Raw genomic sequence first — 19,050 nt, 5'->3', positions numbered from 1 at the left:
AAAAATTCGCTTTTTCTGAGTTGTTGAGGCTCTGTGGTGGTATATCGTTTCATTTACTTCATGATAAAAAATAGTTTGGAAAACATTCAGTTTGTGTACAGATTATGAGGACCCTATGTTTAAAAAAACATGATTCATTTGTCCACTTTACTAATTGCATATCTCGTCAAATGAGCGAAGAACTACCTATGGTAATCAATACACGCAGGTATGACGACTTTAGATTGGTTTATATAAATGCAATATTTTTAATAGTGCAATAATATATTTCTATATATCGTAAAAAAAAGAAATAAAAAAGCAAGTAAATTGTGTTATTTTTTTAAATGGGAAAAAAAAGGATTTTTGTAAGTTTTAGAGCATGGTCCAAGAGACTTTATTTTAAGTCTAGATGTGGTACATATGCCTACCAAGTTTCATACATGTAGGTCAATCGTAGCGCTGGGGCTGTACAGTATATATGTATATGCATATGGTTATAATAATGCAATATATAATAAATATAGATATAGAATATAAACATAGAAAAAAATAATTGAGAAAAAATTGAGTGAAAATGGTGTCCTATTTTTAAAAATTCGCTTTTTTCTGAGTTGTCTTATTACCCCCTGGTATACTAGTAGTATACAGTGATTAGCTGTACATATGTATACACGGTCTAGGTGCCAACTCAGTTGATTGCTCAATCACCCGGTTGATTGAGCAACTTGTGGGAGGAAAGCTAGTCTTCTCGACTTACAAACCCACCTTGCTCGGGGAAGCTACTCCACACACCAGAGTGTAACCCGCTTCGAGGATGAACCCAGGAGAATGCTCCTGGAGAACTACCTCGACAAGGTACGCTGCCACGGGCCCGCGTTGAACCCGTGACCTCTGGTATGACAGGCGAGGGCGAAGCCGCACCGCCACCAAACAAGCCGATAATGACTGTATGGAGGCGACATTTAACCTGGAACATCATGCTGGAATGACCGCTTTGGAGCTTTGAGGTTCGCATTTTTCAAAATAAAGTAATACAAATACGACAAAGATGCCGAGAAAAACTAATAATCCGACTTCAAATCCCTTTTATCAGCAGTTTATTTTATCAACTTTTATAAACAGTTTATTTCGGAGGTTGAGAAAAAATAACGTGATTCCACATTGATTTGAGTGACTTTAGTGAAGTCGTTACCGTCGACGAGAATTACTATCTTATTGTATTTCAGTTCATCCTCAACAAACAGTTCCGCTCTGGCCTCATAAATACATGTGACTGTGGTCCCTTCGTCATCTTCACGTTTCTGGCTATGGAGCTGCCGATAACCAAAGTTGGTTTCTCGTATACGCGTACCGAAAAATGACTTTCTTTTTTTTTAATATAAAATCTATCTACATATGTTTTTGCGAGAGAAAAAAAACAACACACACACACACGTATATTTGAGGCAGGAGAGGCTGTTAGAAAATTGACTTTAAGAGGAGAGGACCAGAAGCCTAAATACAAACTCACTTCTGGGTTTCAGGACTCATTCCTGCTCCATTTGGGCTTTAATGCATTTATTATTTTACATACAAACAAAGTGCCGCAAACTGCTCTCTAGCGCCGGTGTTGTACAGTCCAGGAGGAGGAAGAGGAGGAGGAGGAGGAGGAAGAGGAGGAGGAGGGGCTGGAGAGAGGCTGGCGAACACGCACACATACACGCGCACGCGCACACGCGCACAGGGACAGACAGCAGCCGCTACGGGGAAGATGGAGGATGGTTTGGCAGCGGCGCAGCGGACCCGCAGCCCGCAGCAGCGTCGCCGCTGAAAGCAGGTGAGTCCCCCGGACTCGACTCTTACACCAGCCCGCTGTCAGCCGACTCGGGGACGCGGAGCGGGCGAAAGCGGCTCCGTAGCGGCTCCGTTGAGAACCGGGAGGGAGGACGCGTCGGGAGGGGGGGGGGGGGCGTTGTATTGTGTCGCCGCTCGGTTTGTTGACTGTGTGAGCAGCGGCTACGGAAGAGGGGAGGTTGGGGGGACATAACGGCGCGGTTTTCCCGGAGCAAACACCGTTTCTATTTCAGATGGAAGTCAACGCCGCACCGGTTGTATAGAGGGCTTTGTGCCGGGTCGAGGCGGGACCGCGCACCGGGTTGACACGAGTGAAACGGCCCATAAGAGGCCCTGTTGTTGGCAGGTGCGGAGTCCCAGCAGGACTGAGCACAACCCGGGCAGCCCTCTCCGGCCTGGGGGACTGTTTTTGTTTCTCTTGATGCTTTGCCGGGTTCCGTTTGTGCCTCAGCGGGACCTTCCCCTCCCGGATGCTGCTGTGCCTGGACCAGACTCATCCCGTGTGTTCTGCAGAGGCTGCTGCTGCTGTTGTTGACAGAGATGCTGCAGGTTGGTGGTTGTGCTGTCGGTGTGGGATGCTGCAGTCCATCGTGCAACAGGGCAACCGGGGAGGTCCATGTGCTGCCTTCGAAACACATGTGGTCATCCACTTTTTAAAAAAATGTTGCAGTCAAATTGTGTCATTGAGTAAAAAAAAAAAAAAAAAGAAGAAAAAAAAAATTGTTGATAGTTTTTTATTTTTTATTGAAGAAACAAGATTTTGGGCGGACGGCCATGTGTCACTCCCAACCCGTCAGGGCCCCTCGAGAGTCTGATACCGACGCACAGAGGCATCCCTCAGCGTCTTAAGGTTTCTGTAAACCCACCTGCGTCACTGTGAGGCGGTCAGAGTCACTGGCTTAGAGCGAGCGAATAGTTCCCACACGGCAGTCATGTGAGTCACGTTTGCATTGACCATACTCTCTAAACGTGAGTGGTTTTATTGCCTAAACCCAACTTCCTTTAAAGACGTACATTTTAACGTAAAAAACGTCAAGAGCCTACCGAGTGGAAACCGCCACGCCCTTCATGCCCCGCCCAAAACCTTCACGCAAGAGGGTCACCTGGAGCGTCAACATTCAAAGTTAGGACCACTGCCCTAGCGTCGGTTGTGTGGCGTGTTGGAAGAGAGAATGTGTTGTTCGGATTAATCATCTGCGGCTCAAGGGGCGTGGCAGTGTCTGAGTTTGAGGCTCAGCACCCGCAGGGGAAAAAGAAGGGTTGAGGTGGTAACCTTTAGGTTTGGGAAGAGTGTCCCGAGACTCGTCTCTAGACGACCTCACTATCAACTAACTGGTTGTCTCGCTGGTTCCAAAGGCTTCGATGAGAAGCAGACTTTAGCAGGAAAGCTCATGTGGCTTGTTGAGTCTGTGGCTCTTGTTGTGTTGCAGATCGCTGTCTGGCTTTTAAGGCAGATTTCTGTTTTGGGTTTCTCAGTCCTGGTCCTGGAGACTTAGGGACTCTCGGTCCTGGTCCTGGAGTAGCTTCCCCCTCTATCAGCTAGATAATTGCACTTAGATGATCGCCAAAGATATTTTGATCCAGCTCCGCGAGAAGAAGCAAATCCAATGAAGGCTGGCTGCTTCACTTTCAGGGTCCTGGTCTTGTGCTTGCTGGCTCCAGGCCTATTTTCATGCATGTCATCCTGTGATAATGGATGCATGTACATTTAGGCATGAGACCTCCCGCCACTGCTCACGAACTCGCCTTCACACCAACTACACACTGTTCATATGAAACTGTAACAAGTGGCATCACGATCTGCCAACTGGCGTGAAAAGCCCGACGACGCTCTCGTGGAAGATCAATTGCCCGGTCGCTCTCGTCTTCCACTGCCGGGGAAGCTCAATCAATCGGTGTGGTTGAAAGCAGCCGCTTTGTGGAGGCTGAATATGCTGCGTCATCAAGTATGTCCCTGAGCAGAGCTCGTCGTTTTGAGTCACTCTAATAGTCAAGGAAATTGGACACCCTTGACACAACATGCTTTGATTTTAATATACATTTTGTTAATGCATGTAAGTCAATGGCATTTATGGCAGGTGTCTGTGGATTTATGCCAAGCCTCACTACAAAAATGATGCTCTCTGTGCTAGTCAGTCTCTGCCCCGGGGCCAGCTGCATGGAACTCTGCGTTAGATGGACAAAAAAAAAGAAGAAATACCCATTTGTCAGATTTTTAAGGCTGCACTAATGCATGGTTACATTTATAAAATGCATAAATCCAAATTATTGTAAAAACTGCTGCCGGTGTGCTCGAGACTCAATGATATATATATATATATATATATATATATATATATATATATATATATATATATATATATATATATATATATATATATATATATATATATATATATAATAGGGGGGGGGAATTGATGCAGCATAGTATCGCGATATTTTGCGTGCCGATATTGTACTGATACACGGAAACCGAGTATTGATCTTTTATTTAATCAATTCTAAACTTTTTTGGTCCTGGAATAATAAAATCAATTTTTCTTTTGTTGACAAAGTTTTCAAAAAAGGTTATAAATCGCAATACATCGCAATACTCAATGTATCGCAGTATCGTGATAATATCGTATCGGAACTTAAGTATCGTGACAATATCGTATCGTAGGACCTCTGGTGATTCTCACTCCTAATAAATAAATATAGATCACAGATGGCGGACCTGAGAGTGATGACTTGTCATGAAGAGCTTGTATTGTAACAGACTTAACAAAAGTGCTTCACGGTTATTGGTGTGAAAAATAATGGCTACAATTTAAAATATATGCACAACAATGCTCACTCATGGACGATACAAAGGGAAGTTTGTGAATGCGCTCTTGATGTTTGTTCATCAACATGGAAGAGATGATTACGGGTAGAAATCTTGCAGGAAATAAGAATGTGATCAACTGAATCTAAGCAACCTCACAGCAGTTTATTGTTTAAGTAACTACACTCTAATTTGATGCAACGCCCATTATTTTGCCCCCCACCCCCTGTGGCACTCTCTGCCTGCCATACAGCCGCAGCTCCTCTCTGAATAGGCCATTCATTCTGACGACACTCTTGGTGGCATTCATCGTCGCCAGTTGTCCAATGATATGAGTCCGTGCAGCTAGGCTCATGAATATGAAAGGCTGGTGTTTGTTATTCTGAATGGAAATATTGTTGAAAGGAATGTGATAGCCTAAATGCATTTATTTGGTCTCATTTATAACTTGTAACGTGTGTGTCTATGTTTCCAGTGACACAAGTGTGAAATGAAGTAGTGATTTATGAAAAGTGTATCCTTTGGTATCTTATATGGCGACTTCAGCCCAGGCTCACTTAAGGTGGACTGACCTTTGACGGTGGATCAGCTGTTCTCATTTTTAAGCCGCTGCTTTGACTTTGAGTGCAACATTAAGTCAAGATACGCATCCAGGGCACTCTGACCGGATTCCTGAGGCACTAAGGCAGTTCTTCACTGAGTGTGTGAGTGTGATCCAAAAGCTGAACTGGACCTGTGATGTCACCCTTTGGTTTGTTGACTGCTGCTTTGAAGCCTTATTATTAGGGGTGGGGGAAAAAAAATCGATAAAGCATAGTATCGCGATATTTTGCGTGTTGATATTGTGGTGATACACGGAAGCCGAGTATGGATCTTTTATTGAATCAATTCTAAACTTTTTTGGTCCTGGAATAATAAAATCAATTTATTTTTTGTTGACAAAGTTTTCCTTTGGGGACAATTTGCGGTTGAAAAAACGTAATAAATCGCAATTCATCGCAATACTCAACGTATCGCAATATTGTGATAATATGGTATCGTGGGACCTCTGGTGATTCCCACCCCTACTAATTATGATAATTTAGAGTCAAACAGACCATAAAGCAGAGGATGCTGCATTGAAGATGACTTGAAACTAGAGATTGAGACATAAACTCATGTTTACAATGTTTACTGAGGGAAAACATCAAGAGAGCCGTAGAGTCATTTATATAGACTTCTATACAACCAGAGGAGTCGCCCCCTGGTGGTCGGTGGAGCGAATGCAGGTTTAGGACACTTACTCCACTTTTTAGAGCTGTAGCTCTGAACATTAGTGCATGCAACAGCGTACCACCAGGAAGGCACTTTTTCCCCCCCGAGGTGATGAAAGTGATGACACAACCTCGGCTCGCTGCTCCTGACAAATGTGAGGTGATGGATGGATGAAGAGCTGCTACGCTGTCATATCACACGGTCTCTGCGGATAAATGTTCATCATATAGGGGCGCAAGCCTTTATCTGTCCGTCTCTGCTTCTATTTAAGCATGCACATGACTTGTATTCCTCACACAAGCCTCCCCGATGGCCCTTAATCTGCATGTTGACAGCCCCAAAATCTCTATTTGTATCTGTTCATTCCATATTTAAGTGCATAGTACCTGCAGAGCTCTGACACATGAAGGAGATTCTCATCTCTGTGAGCAGTGAAGTGTTTTGTATTGTACACATTTTTTGAACGGAGTGATTGAAGTTCCGATGTTAAGAAGATGTCAGAGTGTTTATAACATCCATGCTTTATTTTGTAAAAAATACACAAATGGACAATAATAATTGCATAGCGTGACACAGCACAAAGAGACACAGCTGGTACTGTAATGACATTCATACTTCCACATGAACTGTTCCTTCTCCTCTGATTATTCATGCTCAGCTCTGTACTTGTGTCGCTGTGTTATTTTATTCAAAACATTCACCTTAATTTACCAAGAATTCATTGCATATCTGTCGTCTTAAGACAGTCATGAACTGAACCACTTTGAGCAACAGGATTGGTCAGATCCAAACCTGCCTTTAAAAGGGGGTAGTCACACCGAGTAAGGTGGGGTCCATTTCTGGTTTTGCTGAACTGGCAATTGTCATTATGTCCAGTTTAAATCTGGCTTACATCAGCTGCCTGTGCCGACAGTGATCACAATACTGCAGTAGAAATAGAATAGCATGATCAACTTAATATTATGTTTGTTCATAAACGGATTAAAGGAGCAACGGTGTGTTGCCAGTGTGTTGCAAGCCCAGTGGCCCTCAGCAGCAGCGCCTGGGTTTGATCGTAGACCATAAAAGAAGTGGACGTAGTCATCGTGACACCCCCCCATTGGTTCGTGAACGTCCATTTTGAAGCCTTAAGTTTGGTGATTACGACCGTCGCCATTTTGTTTTCTTTTGCTGCCAATGATCAGAAGTTACATATTTGGAACGCAGAGGAGTGACGTCGGGACGCCGTATACGGCTCTTCTCAGGTGGCGTTTGGCTTGATATCAAACCGGTTCGAAGACGTTCACACCTGCCCAGCTCTAGTGCCGTGCCATGCCGCTAACATCGACAAGCAGTCAAGCCTCACTGGCTGTGATTTTCACTGCACAGCAAAATAAATGAGGTTACCTCGACGGCACGTTGGATGTGCGCTGGTAACAGGTGAGAGATGTCGCCTGCAGATCTTTGGTTTGACACCACTGTTCGTGTCCTAAAGCATATGTTTTCATGACGCTAACATTAGTTTTGTTGCCCAAAGCCAATGTTAGTTTTATTGCTTAAAGCCAATGTTAGTTTTGTGGCCTAAAGCCAACATTAGTTTTGTTGCTTAGAGCCAACATTAGTTTTATTGCTTAGAGCCAATGTTAGTTTTGTGGCCTGAAGCCAACATTAGTTTTGTTGCTTAAAGCCAACATACATTTTGTTGCCTGAAGTTAACTTAGTTACTTGAGGTTTGTGGTCTAAAGCCAATGTTAAATAGTTTTCCTGGCAGCAGCATGTAATAATACAGATTTCTGTATTTTCCAGATGATATGATGATAGGGTTTCCCTCCTTGTTTGTGTTTGTCTCAACCAAACCGCTTCCACATACCAGACATTTGACCTTTCTGTTTCCTCATCTTTGTTGGTAATAATGAGTCCTGACCGTCACTTTCACTCCGTCTGCCACTCATTATTCTCCCTTTCTCTTGCCATCATACTGCTACTGGACGCCAACTACAAAAACACCAGCACTATTTCACATGTTTTCTTTTCTCCTGTTTATTTTCCTTTCAAATAAAACAAACGACAAACCAAACTGTTTAGAAGTCATGCCGTTAAGATGGGAGAAAAGACAGGAATTTAACCAGTAAACCTGAATAGCTTTCGCTGGCGCTTCTAAAATTTTATGGAGCGCCAGCGCTCCTCAAGGAATAGAAAACAGTCTGGAGCCGTGAAATATATAATAATAATAAATGCTACTTACTGAATATTTCATGTTAGTTGGAGCTCTTTATATTTTTAAATCCATCATGCTGATTTGGGAATGATATGAAAGTCACATATTCTTTTTTTTTTGTTGCTGCTTTTTCTGATGTCCGTTCACAAGCTGCCCACCAGCTGTACGTTCTGCCGGCCCGTCTCAGCCCTTTTGTGTCTGTCAGTGGACGGCAACTGTGGCGGCCTGCAGTCCGCCGCCCGCTGAGACAAAAGAAGGATAAAATGAAGTGGACATGTTGGCAGACCAGGGAAAAGGAGCCCCTCGTCACCGGCAAACGGCATCTCTATTTGCTCGTGTGCGTGAGTATTCCCCCAGTGGGGATACTCTTTGGTAAACTTATGAGGCAGAATCGTAACCGGCTGAATCCATTTGATGATGTAAATTTCTGCCTCCTTGAGCATTTCAGACAGCCCGAGGCGACTGGTTCACCTTTCTTAAAAGCGCCGTGGTGAATGAGCGTAGAGGCTGAGAGGAAGGCTTTCGTTCTTCATTTTTTTCTCTCTTTTGCTGGATGGATTCAAGATGCAGCCCGATTACACGAGCTGTTCACTTAGACTTCATTGAGACATATGTGAGTGGATGCATCTGCTGTGTTCACCATTGTTTTCGTGGTGCAACACATTTCAAAGGATGAATCTCACCTTGGGGACAATAAAGGTATCAAGGTATCATTCATATGTTCACGTACACTTTCTTACTGTTGCATACTGACCGTATCTTCTCTGGGTTCACTATAGACACGCAGCCAACAGTTTATCCATTTTGCAAATCACAGCTACGTGGAATATGGATGTTTTTTTAATATGAAAGTGTAGTTTTTTTTGCTCTCGGGCAGAGAAAGTGACATATTGAGACTTTCACCCAGGAGAACGCTGTTGGTGTCCCGTGTGAAACCTCTCACGCACGGAAGTCAGCTCAGGCACAACTTTATAGATTTGTACCACCATTTACACTTTTTAAATGATCCCTCTAATATCACAGAGTGTGTCGATGTGTCAATGTTACCATACAATGATCAGATTTGTGTATTATTAAGAAGTGAGGAAGTACTTTGATTGGCCAACTATTGAACTGCTGGATGAGCTAATAGCAGAAGCTCCTGTCTGGCTGTGTTGTCCATTAATAATAACTCACGATATTAACAGAATGGATGAGTGGAAGCGGTTGTTTAAAAATATACTGAAAACAAACTTTTATTGGAACAGAGACGGAGCTGAAATTGGGGCAGAAACTCAGGTCTCCGTGCAGCCGATCTCATTGCTGTCAGCCCGTCTGCTGCACTGTGCGGATGATCGTTATTACACTCACTGTTCAGCCACCCACGACTCCTGACGGCAGTTAGTGTGTAAATCACACACTTCCAAACTCACTCCTGGGGAAAAGAAAGAGGGGAAGAGAGGGGGGGGGGGGGGGGGGGCTTGACAAATGCTGCGGGGACATTTCGACGTCTCGGCCCTATTTTGCATTTTCAATGTTTTATGGCCTCATGTTTAATTAACTGGCAGAAATGCATTGTTAATATCAGGGCATTTTATATACTGCAACTCTCCCCGGCACGGTAGGTTTATTCACAAAAGCTGCTCTCTACTATGTCTTCTGATCCATCCAGTTACGTGATGAGGAGAATCATAAGAACACAAAAGGGCACTTGTAATGTCGGACACTCTGCTCCCGAGTAATATTGATGTGTTTGTCAGGTGGACAATTTTAATAAAATCTAATGAAAGCAGAGTCAGCCCACTGGTAGTCATGCATTTCCCACATGCAGCAGTCTGCTGGTGCCGCAGCTGATACTTCTGTTTCTCCTGCCAGAGGGCGGCAGGTCGAACAGGTTGTGGCTGCCGAGGGTTTTGTCTTTTTATGTCCTTAAAGCTCTGCGCAGGCACCTCTTGTCACCATCTTCCGGGTACCGCTGACGTTCTGGGCGGCATCACCCTCTGCGGACCCTCTGACACCCTCTGACACCCTCTGACACCCCACGCCCGTTCGTAATATTCCAGTCAGGATGCTCACATCAGCCGTTTTCTGAGCTTTTCTTCCGTCACGATGGAGATGTTTTTGATGACCGTATTTAGTTCTCTGTGTACGGCGTGAACAGGAAGGGCCTGAGCGCGCATCCCTGCGGTGCTCCGGTGTTCACGGAATCGAGTTGGATTGTCTTATCGAGGTGTGAAAATCAAGAGAGGAACAAATCCATAATACAGTTTTAAGGAACTCAATTTGGACTTGATTTTCTGTTCTTTCTGGACTAGAGACTCCTCTTCATGGAGTATGGCTCCTCTACAGGGCTGTGTGAATGTTTGTGTGTGTGTGTGTGTGTGGGGGATGCCTTAAATCCTGTTGCATCTTGGATACTGTGGGCCAGTGCCACTCCCCATTGCCATAATTTATTTACAGGAGCACAAACATTTCAATCAGTGGCTTTTCTCCGAGCTTCTTACTCCTGACAATCAGCACAAACATCACAGGGTTGTTTCAGCTCTGATATCCTCCCTGACGACTCTGGTATTTCCTCAGTAGTCCTGTTGCTCTTTCAGGATAAGAGGAGGGGTAAAGGGAGGAAACGCAGCACCAGCACATGAAATGAAAATGATGCAGATAAAATAAGGGTCCTCATGCTCCGGCCTATTCTTGGTTGCTGTGTTTTTGTTGGCATCCTACTGATTAATCTCCTCAAATCAAACCTAATAATAGCCTCTCTACTCCCCCCCCTTACCTCCTACACCACTTTGGATGTGGACGAATGTGAGACGGTTTGACGAGCGATCGGATTTCTTCAATATGAGTTGTGAAAAACGATTGGCATTAGGAGCCGATGTATAAATGTATAATACCACACAGCGTCTCCGGCTCCAGTGGCGGCCTGCACGGTTTCTTTTCCTTCTTTCTTTGACATATTGTATGATTCTCCTGAAGAATATTTGATTTGAAGAGAAGGGGTAACAAAGAATAGGAATCCCATTATTCCCTAGATTCAATCATTGGCAAGTTAACTTCAAATCCAATTATCAATTGACTAAAGCTGCTATAAATGCATACAAACAAAGGAACTTGACATATCGTACACATCATCTCAAGCATGTGTGTCTGCTGCCATGTTTGTTTGACTGAATGAACAACAACCCACGATGTAATCTAACTAACCGCACGTATCAAGCATCTATGCCGACCCAGAGCTCTTCCTGTTGCTCTGCTGTTGAATGAGGAGTAGAAAATGACATATTTCATTGTCTTTAACTATTGCTAATATTACTGTCAAATCCTGCCACATCTACCGGTATTCAAACAGGAAGTCAGTGGTAAAGCAGTAGAGCCCGCCTCCTGCTTGACTTGACCGGCCGCCTCAGCCTCCTGTGGTGTTGAGCAACGTTGACTCCACGTACGATGCTACATTTCTGGGATTATTTTTTGATTTAATGCGCATATTAGGAATGACGTGAAAATCACTTCTGGCGACTCGTCTCAGTGTGATTGAACCCTTAAATTCTCCTCGATCACAGGCAAATTGTTCCCTGAACGTCAAGACATAAATTAGCATCAACAGCGTTTATTTGACATTGTGTGATGGACTATTGGCCCTATTTCTGGCCCTCCGACCACTCAAAGCGCTTTAACACACAATACAGTGTGTGTGTGTGTGTGTGTGTGTGTGTGTGTGTGTGTGTGTGTGTGTGTTAGCGTGTGATTGACGACACTACTCGTCATCACTCACTGCTGGCAGCGCAGCCATGCAAGGTGCTACCTGCCCATCAGGAGGAACTAACATTCACACAGCGTAGGCAGGAGCAATGTGGGGTTGAGTGTCTTACCCAAGGACACATCGATATGGATTAGCGGAGCCGGGGATCGAACCGCCGGTCCTTTGATTGAAGGACAACCCTGCTCTGCCACCGAGACACTGGCACTGACACAGCGGAGGTGAAGCTACGCTGCGGGAATGTTTCACTTCATTCCAGAGAGAAAGCGGTTCTTGTCTCCGCCGGCTGGTTTCAAAGCTCTCCACGAGACAGGAGGACCACTTGTCCTCTGACAAGAACATTTTACCCGTGTGGCAACCATTCAGAGAGCCTTCAGGTACAAATGACACCCCATGTCGGGACGAAACGGCTCCAAATGTTGAGGCGTTAAACTCTGCACAGCGGTCCGACCACTGCGCAGGAAAATAAAAGGCGAATGAGAGAAGACCACCGTCGTCCCTTCAGAGCACCGAGGTCGGAGGAAATCAAACCGCCGGCACTCCGACACCTCGACTCTGCCATCAACGCTTTTTATAGCGGGAGGTAAAGGGCAGGCGGCGGTGATGGAGGTGGGAGACCGGCGCTGCGCCCCGGAGAGGTCACCTCCTCGTCTGCCCTCCCACAGAGAGCAATTACCCGGTGGTTTCCATGACAACCTGCGGCCCCGCCGCCGCCTGTGCTCCGAGACTGAGAGGGATGGGGAGATGTGCGCCAGCCTTCAAATAATTCATCCTCTTCTGCTCAACATCCCCGATATTTTTGAAATCGTGCTCATTCGTGGGTCATTCCTGGCTCCGGGCAGCTCGCCAGAGTCGCTGGAAAGGGGCGGGGCTTAGCGAAGGGTCAGTTAACGAAAGGTAGTCCACCAGTCGTACGATACAAAGCAAAGCAAACGTTTACAAACTGTACGTGGTCGATGCACGCGAACGGGAGGCTGCGTCGGTGGATTGACTGCAGTGAACTGTGCGTCTGCAGATTATTTCATCCCTAACAGCACGTACCAGCAGCTGCTGTTGTCATCTCACACGCAGAGCCGAGCCGCTACGGCAAATAGGTCAGCTACAAAATAGAAAGCATGACTGTATCTTTGAAAGGTTTCGACTGGAACCTGGAGATGACCTTCAGGAAACGTTCCCCAGAGGTTCTGTAAAGGTTATACGCAAAACGAACCACCCGGAAATGTTGTTTTTTCTTTATTTTCTTTAAAAAATATATATATATAACCAAATGGGCAGCTTTCAGGGGCCGTTCAATGAAGGCGACTTCTTGGCTTGGTCGGGATGTTAAGTTCCAAGTGATGATCAATAATTGACGTGAGAACAGTCCAATGAAAGATGCTCTGGTGCCAAAATATTTTTTTCTGGACTCTGTCAGTTTGATTGGAAATGTTGGGAGACGTAAAGTAAACAGATTGCTTGTGATGGATCGTGATCCCGTGACCTTTCCTCCAGCTGATGAATGAAAACCCGTCCAGCTCAACTTAGTAAAGTGCTGTCTCTTTTTGCCGCCTTTTTGTTCAGTACAATGGAAAATAGGAAAACTGTAAACATTTATTAACTTATTTTTTTCATACCTCGAGGACAGACAGGATGTCGACGTTCACGTTTGTTTTTCTAAAGGAGGTTTCGGTTCAGTCGTTTTGTTTCGTTTCAATTTACTGCGAGGAAATACATTTCCCTGGAAATGTAATCGAGACTTCAGTTGAGTCGATCGGGGATGGGAGACGGGGCTGAAACGCTCGGCAGTGGGGCAATTTTGACTCAACACAGTATTATTTGTTGACTGTAGTATTTTATTGATTATAACACATTTATGGATCTACAGCAAAACACCTTGTGTCTCTAAATCTGGAAAAAGCATCATTCATTTCCCACGTAAGAGTGTTGCCATGCATTTAAATGTTTTCTCCAAATTATGACTAACCAGAAATGATCATGTTGTTTATTTCTGTAACACTGATGCGCTGAAGGCAACTGGAGACGCCTCTTGAAGCCGACTGTCTTTCTTATCTTCTCCGTGCAGAGGAAATCTGGGTTACAGCTCTCAGCAGAGTCAACATCGCTTTGACAAACTTGTGTGTGTGCGTGTGTGTGTGTGTGTGTGGGGACATCCTCAGAGTTAATATTTACATTAACAAAGACAGAAGAAACGCATCTCCCTGTTTTGTTATCGCGCAGCAGAGAAGTCTCTCTGAGCTCCCAGAGTTCATTGCTGCGCTCTGCTTTGTTAGTGAGTTTCTCTGAAATATGAGAGCACTCGACGTCCATAAACAGCAATGAACATGAGCACAAATACATATCCTGCTTCATAGCAATAATCGTAACATATTTTATAAAGACTTATAAGGTTAAGTTTCATAATATTTGCTGGTTACTCACTGGCATTTATTTTTGCTGTCATACTTTATCATATTGCATCCTGAAATATTGCATTATAATCACTGGTCGTGGTCATTGTGTGCTTTAAGTAAAGTTAACTAAATGTGATTAAATCGATGCAAGAATAACACACCAAATGTTGCAAAGTGAATTTATGACCTTACAATGGTTTTGACTATAGAGCTGTGATTATTATGTAATTCAACGATGTGCATTATGAAACATTATGGTCCGAGCAAAGCTTGAAGACTATTTATGAATGCCTCACCACAAGTATTAAGTGCTGTGAGTAGGTTATGATGCATTTGAAGGATGTTCATAATGCATTATGGACATGCTCTGATTGCAGACGGCTCAGGTTATAATTAAACTTCTTCTTCTCTGTTCCAGGTCGCACTTCAGAAAAAGAGACAACCCCGAGTCTAAAACTATCTCACAACGTTCACCTGATCACTGAAGGTGAGTGAGTCCTCGTGAAGCGTTCAGTATTCACCGTAATGCACCGCAACGTCTGGATATGATGACATGTACTTTATTGTTATGAACAGTATGATTTTCCCTTTATGAAATATAATTTGTCTTTTGATCCTCAAACGATCATGTATGTTAATATTGTAGATTATAGAGAGAGAGATTCAGCGATAACATTTTGAAACTATTCTTTCATGTCACATAAAGCTACCTAATTTCCACTTTCCCTAAAATGTCAGGCCAATAAATAATTTCCCGACAAACTGTGAGACTTGTGATCATCAGTGTGGATTATTGAATAATTAATATATCAACATATAGTGCAAGTGTGAAAACTGAGAACTGACGGACAAATGTCAGTATTTAGAAAAACAGATGGTAGTTTCTGTGTAAAATAAGTCAATGTGTGTCGTAGAAGGTGGATTTCCTTGGTCTTCTGTCGCGATGCCTCTCGGTCCCCGTGTCCGTGGTCTCGCTCCTCAATGACCTACTTCTCTGCTTTTTGCACCGAGCACTCATTTCTGGGTCGAGACTGGAAAGTGTTTTTTCCAGTGACCTTAAAGGAAAATCAATTAGAATTCTAAACACAGCAAATTATACTTCCTGCATTATTTTTACTCGGTAACAACAGGAACACGGCTGTGTGTTATGCACATCAGCCAATTGAATAAGCGTCCTAAGATATTACAAAATACATTGTGGGATTTGCTTGTAAAAACATAAAAACACAAGTCTCTGAACCTATAGTTATTACATTCAAACAGCTCGTCATCCTGCCACCTGGTACGTAGTCTCAATTAAGATAAACAGGAAGTGTTTGGGAAATATTGCTAATGCTTAATAACAATAATCAGAAGAGGCAGAAAAGCATTTTATAATGGCTTGTCAGATCAAGTATCATAATACCAGCATCATAGTTGCCATATTTATAATCTTCTTATAATGCATTATTATCACTGTTACAATGCATTATGAACATCCTTATAATGCCTCATCATTTGATTTTTGCTCCGTATAAGCCCTCATAAATAATCATAACGCTTTACAACAATAATCAGAACACATTATAAAGCATGTTGTTATGACATCATCGGGTCAAGTATCATAATACTGCCGCTCACTGACTTTTGTTTTTTACATGAGTATCGTGTTTCATAATTCCCATCGTTGTCGTACTTTCTAACCTTTTAATTTGATTGAATAATCACTGTTAAGATGCAATATCATGCGGCCATAAGTGAGTTGCTGTGTGCACAGTTTTCGTCAGCACGGTTTCATTCAGCGTGTTCATCCATTGTCAAATGATGCCCAGTGTGATGCTCATTGCAGCCTCTAGGGGCCGCTGCCGGGGCTTCAGACTGCTCGTCCGCTTCACGGCCCCGCGGTCTCTGCCCGCTTGGCTCTTATGTATTCCAGGCCAGTGTCCTGCCTCTCTCTGTGTTTTAATTAGACGGCAGGGCTGTGACGGTTCCCCACAGCACCGACAGGCTCTTTAGAACGGTTCCGCATGAGCATGTTCTCATTTCTGTTCCCACAATAAGTCCCCCACTTAATACCGGTGTCTATATCTGTATCAGTGTCTGTTTCTTTTGTCGTTCTTTTGGTGGAGGATAATAAACCGGGTAAAAGTGAAGGAGACGCTGGTTAGAGAACAATACCAGAACGCTAAGACAGTGCTTTTGTCTGCGGTGATTATTGAGCTGAGAACTGAATCTGTTGTCGTCACATTACTTTCATTTAGCTGACACTTTTATTCAAAGCGACTTACATTTTTACACCGTAGACACAGCAACGGGGAGCAATTTGGAGTTCAGTGTCTTGCTCAGGGACCCATTGACATGGACTAGCTAGCAGAGCCGGGGTTCGAACCACCGATTGAAAGACGGGCATGCTAAAACAAATAGTTTATTATTTCTATAGAGATGACAGCAATGGCTGTGCCTGCAGTTCAGCCAGGAGATGATAACACGATGAAGTCAGATGTATTGCAGTTTGATACTTGATGGTTTCTTTGCGTCGGTTGCAAAGTGCTCCAGGAAACCCGGAAATGAGTCAGTATTTTTAGACTTCTGTTTTTTTCTTCTTTTTTTAATGGTTGAATGCTTGAAGTACGGTCTGAGGTGTTATCAAAAGATTTACAGAAAGATTTAGTTTAACGACATTACGTCAGTGGACGCTCGTATCCTTTCTTCACCTCGGTGGTTGCTAACAAGTGGCTGTGGCTTGTTTTATGGCCTAGCAGCTTTTAGCTTTTTACCTGACGGCTACATTCACTCTTCAAAACTCATAAAAAAACATATTCATTTGTGAAGTTTCTCATGCTGAGAAAACATCTATTTTCACAGATGTTATTTACTGCGATAATCCAATGGACAGATCCCATTTTCTTTTTGTCCAGGGAGCCAGTGCGATGCTGACTTCCTGGTTGGCCAACAAAAATACATCATCCCTGCAGCACTCCATCAGCCCCATATTGATCCAGTTTGAAATGACTCTGCACTACAGAGCCAATTGGACTAATCATAGGTACCACTGCACGGCTGAGGCTCCGACCACAAGGGTAGCGCTTCGATCCCCAGCGTCTACATTTCAAAGTGTCCTTGAAGGAGACACTGAACCCCAAGTTGCTCCCAGGGCACACAGCAGCCCACTGCCGCTATTTAAAAAAAAAGCAAAAGATGGTTTAAATCCAGAGGTGAAATTGAATGAATGTCCCTTTATGTAAAAGACAACTGTACTAGATTTAAAGGACTCTAAGCAAGTCTTTGTTGTGCGAAATGTGAACTTGACCCCGATGCCACCTGTGAGGCCTACTTGAATACATTTTCAAAGAAAGTCTTTCAGTGACTTTTCCATCCATGTGGCTTTATCATTTTTAAAATACATCTGTTTGGTCATGAGTAACAGTTGATATTGTATGTGGCTCTTTCATGCAGGAGACGTATTCTGTGTAGCAGATCCCTGCTTTGTCTCTCTGACCTTCAAATGGATTTCTTTGGTGCTTTGAGCACCACAAGCTGAGTGCCACATAGACCCATCACATTAGAGCGAAGCCAGACATCTCTCTGGCCGACATCTCCAAAACTAGACAACTCACACCAAAACTACTTACATTAATAAATAGCACAACAGGGGGAAAAAAGTTTTTTTTTTAAATATCTGGATGACCTGTCCCTTAATAATGTTTGATAAAGAAAAACAACTGTGACAATAGATCAACTTACCGTACACCTTGGGATTGCAGCAAATATAATATTCATTCTCGCTGTCTATAGAAATCTCAGACTTGTTCGGCGCATTGCTCGTCTCTTTTCCTTGTCTCTTTTGCTCCAGTGTTTGCCTTAGATCTCTGCTTTAAGTCAGTGTTCGTGTACGCGGCGTATCCGCATGTGCCTCTGACGCTGCTGTTGAGTTACTTGAGAGGCGTGATCTATTTTCCCAGTGAATCCTCATCTTGGCAGAATTGGGTCTGGAAACAAATCAGTTTCTTCTTGATAGTGCTTGAGTTCTTTGAGGCTTTAGTCTTCTTTGATATTGTAGCTTTGGAAATTTCAAAGTCTCCTTCCTTGCAGCTATGTTCCGTTTTGACCACGGGGGTTTACCATTTTATTTTCTTCTGCCTTGTCGTGGTTTAAAGTTCTACCTGAAACTTTCTTGCCTCGAACCTTATTAATTCCAAGTTATCATTATTTATTGTGAGTGCTACAGAATACTACATTTTGGTGCCAAGAAGACTTTTACAATCGATGCCGCCATCTCGACGCACGCTCAAAGGAAGTCCGACTCTAGCATCACCCATGAGCAGTATTAAACACACTTTTATTTAATCCTGTGCTTACAGAGTGTAAACTGCTCCAAAACAGAGGCACGGGGGTTTAGACGATGGTATGCAAATGTGGCGGACAAGAGCAGTGGTTCTCAAACTTTTCTGTCACGCCCCACCTTGGAGGAAGAAAAAGGGGAACTTAGAGTTAAGTCGCTGCTCCTTTTATGTCAAAAGGAGTCAGCTGAGGTTGTTCGGGCATCTAATCAGGATGCCTCCTGGAAGCCTCTCATTAGAGGTTTTCCAGGCACGTCCAACTGGTAGGAGGCCCGGGGAAGACCCAGGACACGCTGGAGGGATTATATCTCCCAGCAAGCCGGGGAACGCCTCAATTTCCCCAGAATGAGTTGTAAAATGTGTGTGAGAGGGAAGCCTGGGTCAAGCCTGCTGGACCTGCTGCCACCGCGACCCCAGATAAGCGGATGAACAGGAACGGGAATCACTTTCAAGTAAACCTGATTGCTCCATCCGACAAAAAATAATAAAATTTGCAATCACTTAGAGTAATGCAAATAAAGTTCTGTCTG

General features: G+C 43.8%; 1 protein-coding gene across 2 annotated transcripts in view; it reads left to right on the top strand.

Annotated features, from left to right (window-relative positions):
- The first annotated feature begins 1,710 nt into the window (after positions 1 to 1,710).
- apba1a (amyloid beta (A4) precursor protein-binding, family A, member 1a) overlaps positions 1,711 to 19,050 on the top strand; it is a 41,285-nt gene continuing 23,945 nt past the window's right edge. For both annotated transcript variants that reach the window (XM_068604917.1, XM_068604916.1), the window contains exons 1-2: positions 1,711 to 1,798; positions 14,620 to 14,688. The gene's annotated coding sequence lies outside the window, so the exon portion shown is untranslated. The remainder of the gene's footprint in view (positions 1,799 to 14,619; positions 14,689 to 19,050) is intronic.

The sequence above is a fragment of the Clinocottus analis genome, unplaced genomic scaffold (assembly GCF_023055335.1).
Source record: "Clinocottus analis isolate CAN_PGR_092001 unplaced genomic scaffold, fCliAna1.0.p SCAF_7, whole genome shotgun sequence".
Taxonomy (NCBI): Eukaryota; Metazoa; Chordata; class Actinopteri; order Perciformes; family Cottidae; genus Clinocottus; species Clinocottus analis.
This window is presented reverse-complemented; position numbering and strand designations above follow the sequence as displayed.